The sequence below is a fragment of the Mus musculus genome, chromosome 2, assembly GCF_000001635.26.
Source record: "Mus musculus strain C57BL/6J chromosome 2, GRCm38.p6 C57BL/6J".
Lineage (NCBI taxonomy): Eukaryota > Metazoa > Chordata > Mammalia > Rodentia > Muridae > Mus > Mus musculus.
In genome coordinates, this window is record NC_000068.7 from 176,093,395 (window position 1) to 176,102,599 (window position 9,205).

The 9,205-nt window shown below is 38.5% G+C and overlaps 1 pseudogene; it reads left to right on the top strand.

Annotated features, from left to right (window-relative positions):
• The first annotated feature begins 3,744 nt into the window (after nucleotides 1-3,744).
• LOC115489432 lies at nucleotides 3,745-7,865 on the top strand (annotated as a pseudogene).
• The last annotated feature ends 1,340 nt before the right edge of the window (nucleotides 7,866-9,205 follow it).

Consider the following 9,205-nt stretch of genomic DNA (forward strand, 5'->3'; position numbering starts at 1 on the left):
GAATTCCCATTTTAGGATCTGTATTATGTAGATTTGTGCAATCCTTGTTGACATATTTAATTGAGCTCAGAAATGTAAAACACATGCCATTCTCTGTAGCTGTGTGTGTTAGATTATAGACCTTAGTAGTTAACAAAGCACTTAGGGACAAGGTCAAACACTATCTCATAAATGCCTTTCCTTCTACCAAGATAGGCCTGATCTTTTTCAAATCAGTATAGTGACATATTTTTCAATTATATTTATCTTTTTAAAAAGCCAATATTTGGTATTATTTTTTAAATTTTTATTTTCTTTATGTATAGGTGCTCTGACCTCTTACTTCTTCCTATTCTCCAATATTTCCCAGAAATCAATAATTTAATTCCTATTTTTAAAGAGATTACATATCTTTCTGTTTACAGCAACATCGGTAGCTCAGGCTTTCCTTATGCCATGTAGTTAAGCCTTGCTTTGAGCACCTGAGCCTAAAACCTTCCTTGCTCTTTCTGAGGGTAGAAGACTGAGGGCTTCTGTGATTAACACCTGTAGCCTAACAGCTGAGGATTAAGCAATGTGGCCTTTGATCTATCTCAGAAGGAACTGCTGATCTCTAACTTTTAGCCTGCAGGTCAGAAATCACAGGAAGAAAATGGGACACTCAAAGAAGTGGTTATGGAGTTTTTACTAAGTTGTCAAAAGTTACCTATGAAAGCTATCTAAGAGGAAAAGCGAAAAGATCCTAAGTGGGGAAGGGCAAAAAAACTTCTCCTTTCTCTTTTCCATATCTCCTTGTCCTCTGTACTTATAAATCTTTCAGAATACCTGATCACATGTTACTGAGTACACTACAAGTTCACACAAAAAAATCAAATCATAAATTGAGAGAGAAGTTTACAACAGAGAATGGTTATTAGTAAAACTAGATTGGTGGGTGTTTATTTTGGGCAGGTTAGCTTGAGCCAGTGAGTGATGAATTCCCATTTTATGATCTGTATTATGAGATATGTGCAAACCTTGGTGACATATTTAAGTGATCTCAGAAATATAAACGCATGCCATTAGCTGTAGCTGTGTGTGTCACATTATAGATCTCAGTAGTTAACAAAGATCGTAGGGGCAAGGTCAAACACTATCTTATTATTGCCATTCCTTCTACCAGGAAGGGCATGATCTTTTTCAAATCAGTACAGTAATATATTTTTTCATTTATTTTTTTCTTTTTAAAAAGTTCATTTTTGGTATTAGATTTTAAATTTCATTTTGACTATCCATGGGTGATCTCTTAAGTGTTTCTTTTCTCCAATATTGGCCCAAAATTAAGAATTTCATTCCTGTTTTTAAAGAGATTTCATATCTGTCTGTTTAGAGAAACATCTCCTGTAGCTCCTACTTTCTTTATGTCATGTAGTTAAGACTTGCTTTGAACTCCTAATCCTCCCTCTGCTGCCCAGGGCTTGGAAAACAGTCCTACAACTCCTGTCAAGCTGGGTTCTGACTGATCAGTAAGACAAAAGACACCAGGGAATGAGTGTTGTCTAACCTCCCTGGGTTACAGGGTTAAAAATTAGGGGGTTACAAATAAAGAGGAACAGGTATAAGGTTGAGTTCACTGACCAACTTTGAAGCTGGTCTACTTGCAGCACAGAAGAGGAGGAGGAATAAGGTAGGTGAGGCCTTTCTGCTTTGGCAGTAGTTGACATTCACCATGAGGAGTCAAGTAATCAATTTTGCACAATCAGTTAAATTCCATACTGGTCATCTTCGGGCATTTTTCAGATTAGGGCAATGTCAAATGAGATCACAGGCCCTCGTTGTGACACCATATTGCTGGCATACCTCGCCATCTACCCCAGCAGTAGGACTGCCAATCTCCCAGCTGCCATTCCTTATGCAATCCAATCATTTAGGAACTGGGCTTTTCATCTATCATTAACCATCTTGATCTGGCTCTTGCTTCTGCCCTCCTTCCTCTCTCCACAAGGTCCCAGGTCATGTCTACTCTATACTATCCCAGGTATAATTGGGTCAGGCTATGTTCACTCTTTTGTGTATAATATACTTTCTCCTCCACCATACCTAGGAGCAGTGATGTCCTTACATTTTATTTCTTCTTTTTCTTCCTTTTTCTCGCCCAATAACTGCTTCTAGTTTTAAAAGTCATAGTCACATTCACTTTTAAATTATTGTCAATGTATGAATTTGATTGCAGGTTGGCTGCAGGACTTCCCCAGTAAGAAGTAGAGATGGCTGTAGTGGGTATTGCATGCATAATTGAATATATAAAGAAAGGACCTTGGGCCTTTAAATGGAAATTACTTGGTCTCCAGGACTAGAACATTCTTATAAATGTAAATTTTCCAGACTAGGGCTATGTCTGCATGTAGGGTGTAACAGCCTAGCCTGGAAGGTTTTAGCTGTCTAAATCTTTTGCTCTGTGATCCCACAGTGGAAGGAGCTGCTGTTGCCCTGAGGCCCAGCTGACTTTTCCATCCTAATGAGGGACTATGGGCAGGACTAACAATCAGGAACACTAGGGGAAGGTAGCTTGCAGATTCTCTACGGGATTCTCCTCAGATGCATGTGTTATAAGCTGCCTGGAAGACCACAAGACATCCCCTGGTTATTATAGTAATCTCCATTGACGGTACAGGAGAAGCAAGTCTGCAGAGCTATTTGAGTCTGATCTGCTGGTTCTAAATGGACTGTGGGTCAGAGTGTGGTTCTGTTGGTCCATGTGGTGATCATAACAGAGGCCCTTGTCCTTTGACTCTTTCTGAGTGTGGATTTACAGGGGTGGGGGTGGCTCGGTAGCCCTGGGAGTGGCAAGGTATGGAACTTAAATGTCACTCTGCAGTGTGCATATACAGGCATTGCCTTTGGTGTGCCATAGGACAACATTGGAAAACTAATGGTTTGATTTCTAGAATTCATGACCCTTCTGTATTCAGTTTTGTGTGACTAGTTTTATAAATAGTTTAGAAGGTAGTAGTAAAGAGCTGTCAGCGATCATCCTTCAGAAATATTTGATTAGATTCCTTTTATCTTTCTATTCCCTGTTGTCAAAATGGCATGATTCACAGAACTTCAATTCTTGTTAAAAAAGGAGCTTCTGACATGCAGAAGTTTCTCAGGTGTTGATGGTGCTGGGTGGGTGGATAGGACAGATTGGAGCATAATGCATATGGCAGGAAGCAGACATTAAGTTATCATTCAGCATTGTTTTGTATATGGGCTCCCATGGGCCTGGTTTAGCCTGAAAGTACAAAGGGTCATGAACAGCTATAGAGCAATAGCTCAACTTTCTGATCATCTACAATGACAGAGAGAACTCTGGAGCATGGGGCCTCTCTGTTTGGAAGACAGATCAGTAGTAACTGAAGGGTCAGATTTATAACAGTTTAGGGGTCACTTTGAGTTATTTTTATTGCAGTCAGGAAATATGATTTTATTTTATTTCTATACACATACTAGCACAGGTAATATTAGTCAAGTTCACATTGTTCCTGGTGTAGTTGCCTTAGTTATTGAAGAAAAGTTGAAAATTGGTCACGTGGAAATGGGCAGAGGAAGCTTTCCCTGATATTGTGTGGCAGTTCTGTGGGCTACTATGAGACTGTCCTGTCTAGGAAAACAGATAGTGGGCTTGTTCTTTAGACAGACTGCTTGGTCTTTGGGAGAATTGGCTATGGTTGAGAAGGGGGTGTCTGTCCATACTTGGGGGCTAAGAAGGGAAGGGGACATGTGACAAGAAGGTAAGGGGAGATGGAAATGGTCTTTTGTGACATGGATAGGTGAGAGAAAACTGCAGTTTTAAGGGAACTCTTGCATATTTGATCTCAATAACAAAAACGTCTACCAGCATTCTACATGGTTCCATACAGAACATCTTAAAACTAAGGCATCAGGTTCCCAGAGACCATTTATTTACTTAAGTTTTTGTTGTCCAACTGTGAAAGACTGGATAAAAAGTACTATGTGGGTAGGCAGGGCAGTCAGCGAATATTCATTTTGAAATAAACCTTTACACTGTTGTCTGTATATTTTGCTTTGTGCACACTTATCAAATCCTACAGGATTTAGTCACCTATGATGACGTGCATGTGAACTTCACTCAGGAAGAGTGGGCTTTGCTGGATGCTTCTCAGAAGAGTCTCTACAAAGGTGTGATGGTAGAGACCTATAGGAATCTCACAGCTATAGATAATATTGGACTTTTCTTTTTTTTTTTACTTTATAACATGTATGCACAACTGTTTCTTTGTTATTGTTTTTTGTTTTTGTAATTTTAATTGAGAATGAGGAAGAATATGGTGAATAAATCAGTCATGGTTTTAAAGTTCAATGGAGTTAGTAACTTAAATGTTGCCTAATTGCCAATAATGTAACATACTTTCTCTGGTACTGTGTTTAGGTTACAGTTGGGAAGAACATACAATTGAAGACCATTTCCAAACTTCTAGAAGTCATGGAAGGTAATTTTCCTCTGCAAGCTGATGAGAAAATGCCTATGAAGAAAGTTTAACGTGTGCTACAAGTAGTAAAGAAAACCAATAGGGTACAATAAGCACTGCTTTCAGTTATGGATGTTTATTGAATTTCATAAAATCATATATGTCTATGGCAGATATGTAATTATTGTTTGCAAGACTTTCTATTAGTTCAAAGACAGAGAAATAATGGCTTAACAGGTATGTTACTGTTTAAATCAAGCCTAGTAGAGCCATGCTGTACAAGTGCGAGTGTCTTCAGTCTCATATCGCTTAGCTATTGCAAAAGGAACACACAGTGATTAGGTGACAAGTATATGTCTAAAACCTAGTAATAAGCAAATAATCCATAGTATATCTGAGCTCAATGATATACTTGTAATATCATTGCTAAATTTAGTGAGATGGACAGTTCATAAGATTCAAAAATGGTTTGGTGGAAAAACCTTAATCGCTATACTACATCTCTATGAGGAAAAAAGTCACGTGTGTGAATGTAATATGGCACCTTTACACTTGTTATTCTCTTTTAATATGGTTGTCATACGTTACTATGGATACAGCCCTTGTGAGCATAGGGGTATTGAAAGATGCCACATACCTTTCACTTTTTCAGAACAACAAGAGGATATGCAGTATAACATACTTTGAGTGACATTCTAAATGTGCTGTAAGTTTATAAGTACTTAGTTTCCCAACATTATTGGGGACATTTTCCAACTCAAACTGCTGAAAATCATAATTAGAATTAGGGTAGTAGAAATTATATTCTGTTTGCATTTGTTCATGTTCCAAATGTAGTATTACTCTCATGATAACAGAATTTGTGAATGCAATCAGTGTGCAAAGACTTTGAGTTCTTCCTGTTTTTTTCAAATATGTGAATAACCTTTTATACAAAAAGTATGCTATAAATGTGAGCCAGATAATCAATACTGTTCCCATTTCATGTATCCTCAAAGATGTAAAACAATCCATAACGAGGAGAACACCTTTGAATGCAAACAAAGGCATATTACATTAACATTAGATTGCTCTTTTGAATGAAGCCAATTTTTAAAAGAATTCATACAGATAAAAAGACTCATCAGTATAATCAATGCGAGAACAATTTCACGTGTGCCAATTGTATTTGCAGGCATGAAAGAAGTTCTTCTGCAGAGCAACACTCTGAGTTTATTCAATGTGGTAAAGCCTTTGCATATCAGAGTCATAGTCAAAGGCATGAAAGAATACACAATGGAGAGAAACACTATGACTGTAACCAATGTGGTAAAGACTTTGGAACAAGGAGTGTCCTCTAAAGACTTAAACGAACACATACAGGAGAGAAACCCTATGAATGTAACCACTTTGGTAAAGCCTTTGCAAAAAGGAGTGACCTCCAAATTCATAAACGAATACATACAGGAGAGAAACCCTATGAATGTAACCAATGTTGTAAAGCCTTTACACGAAGCAGTCATCTCGGAATCCATAAGCGAACACATACAGGAGAGAAACCCTATGAATGTAAGCAATGTGGTAAAGCCTTTGCACATAGCTGTACTCTCCAAATCCATAAGCGAACACATACAGGAGAGAAACCCTATGAATGTAAACAATGTGATAAAGCTTTTGTAAAAAGGGGAGAACTCCAAATACACAAGCGAACACATACAGGAGAGAAACCCTATGAATGTAAACAATGTGGTAAAGCCTTTGCACATAGCAGTACTCTCCAAATACATAAGCGAACACACACAGGAGAGAAACCCTGTGAATGTAAACAATGTGGTAAAGCCTTTGCACATAGCAGTACTCTCCAAATACATAAGCGAACACATACAGGAGAGAAACCCTAAGAATCTAAACAATGTGGTAAAGCTTTTAAAAGAAGTGGTGACCTTCTAATACATAAGCGAAGACATACATGAGAGAAACCCTGTGAATGTAAGCAATGTGGTAAAGTTTTTATAAGAAGTGTTGACCTTCAAATACATAAGCGAAGACATACAGGAGATAAACCCTATGAATGTAAACAATGTGGTAAAGCTTTGCAGAAAGCAGTACTCTCCAGATATATAAGCGAACACGTACAGGAGAGAGACCCTATGAATGTAACTAGTGTGGTTAAGCCTTTGCAGGAAGCAGTGGTCTCCAATGTCATAAAAGAACACATACAGGCGAAACACCCCATGAATGAAACCAAGGTAGTAAACCCTTTGCAGGAAGCAGTGGTCTTGAATATCATCGAATACATACAGCTGAAAAACCCTATGTATTTAACCAATGTGGTAAAGCCTTTGCAGGAAGGAGTGACCTCCAAAGACAAAAGATCATACAGAAGAGAAAGTCTATGAAGGCATCTAATGTTATAAAGTCTTTGCAGCAAGCATTGATCTCCACGTATATAAATGAACACATACCAGAGAGGAACCTTTTAAATGTAACCAACATGGTAAAGCTTTTTCAAAAACCAATAGTCTTTACATACATAAAAGAATATATACTTGAGAGAAATGCTTTGACTTTAACCAATGTGGTTAAACTTTTTCAGAAAGCAGTCATCAACAAAATCATAAAACAACACGTATAGGAGAGAGATTTTTGAATGTTAGCAATGTGCTTTTACACTTTTTTCACAAAACAGTGGCCTCAAAATATATAAGTACGTGTTTGTACTGGAGAGAAACCCTATGAATATCGGCAATGTCCTGAAACCCTTCTACATCACAATCATCTTCAAATCCATAAAGAACATGTAGTGGAGAAAAATCCTCTGAATATCACTAATTAGGTAAAGCAGTTATAAAGAGTCATCTCCTAACACAAAAGTATACACACTGGATAGAAACCCATGAATATAAGCAATGTGGTAAATGTTTTATAAGTCACAGTATTCTCTAAGTAAATAAAGGAAGACACACTTGAGAGAAACCCTATGAAAGTTATTAAAGGTACAAAGCCTTGTACATTAAAATCTTCAAATACATAAAAGAAGACATAGAGGTGAGAAACCCTATGTCTGGAAGCCATGTGGTATTGCCTTCACTTGTCAATCATATTCAAAGACACAAAAGAAATCATAATGTAGACAAAGTCCTGTGAGAGTAGTTAATATGGTGAAGCTTTTTGAATATTTCTAGAGTCCTCACAGTGAAACAATCCATACTGCCAAGAAATTTAGGAATATAATATGGTGAAACCTTTTCAGATTCTCAAATCTTCATCATTATGAAAGAGAAACCCTATAAATGCATTAAATATGGGGAAGCCTTTAAACATTTCTAATTCTTCATCATCATGAAAATAATCATACAAAGGATTCAAGAGGATACAGGGGTGTTTCTTACTGTATTGCTTGAGTTACAGTCCTGACATCCTTTGGTGATCAACAGCAATTTGGAAAGTGTAAGCTGAAGAAACCCTTTCCTCCCCTCTGCTTCTTGCTCATCATGTTTGTGAAGGAATAGAAACCCTGACTAAGACAAATTGGTATGAGAACTGGGGTATTCCTGTGACAGCCTGACCATGTTTTGGGAGGACTGTGGAAGGACTTTGGAACTTTGGGCCAAAGGACACATTCAGTTTTAAGAACTCTGTGGGATGTTGTGTAGGAGCTTGGAAGATAATGTTGAGATCAGTGCAGAAGATGGAGGCCTGGCTTGTGAAATTTCAGAGGGAAAATTAAAGACTCTTTTCAGGGCCATTGCTATTTTGGATTGTGAAGATTCTGTGGTTCTGACTAGCTAGGGCTGAAGAATAAGCTGTGATTAACAAGATACCAGAACTACTAGAGTGAAAACTTGGCATTACTGGGACTATTGATGCTGGTTAGCTGTAGCTAAAAACTTAGCAGTAATTAAGAAGAGACCAGCATCATTGGGGTGACATATTCTCGGAAGTGTTTTCTGAGAGCACAGAGGCTGTGTTCCAGAGATAGCCAAGGTTTGCCTTGTGCTATGGCTGGACTTGGTAACGTGTAAAAGTTACCCAGGTGGTACTGGTTTTGCTGGCATGAAGGGATCGGGCAGAGCAGCTGAGGCTCAGCACTATGAGAGGCCATGGAAGGCCATTGGTGAAGGTGCAGCCTCAGATGCAATTAATGACCCAGGGGTCATGTAGTGTTTGGAGAAGCCAGGACCATGAATGACCAAGAACAGCAGCAGCAGTAAAGTACAGCCATCTGGATCCTAGTGGACAAGCTGTGTGCTACAAAGGACAGGGCTGGAGAAGTGACCCAAGCCCTTGGAGGAGCCCAGAAGATAATGAGTTGGATCCCAGACGTTGGACAGTTGGAATTTAATTTTTCTTTTGATTGTGACTGTGCCCTCATATTTTTCCCTTTGAAGGAAAAAAATATTTTAGTGGATTCCACAGTTAAGAGTTTGTAAAACAGTTTGGAATTTAAAGGATATTGAATATTTTAAAAGGATTGAACTTTTAATATGTAAAGACTATGGGACTGTGATGGTTTGTATATCCTTGGACCAGGGAGTGGCACCATCTGAAGGTGTGGCCTTGTTGCAATAGGTGTGACCTGGTTGGAATGGGTGTGTCACTGTGGGTGTGGGTATAAGATCCTCACCCTAGTTGCCTGGATGTCAGTCTTCCACTAGCAGTCTTTGGATGAAGGCATAGAACTCTCAGCTCCTCCTGTGCCATGCCTGCCTGGATACTGCCATGCTCCCACCTTGAAAATGGACTGAACCTCTGAACCTGTAAGCCAGCCCCAATTAAATGTTTTTTATAAG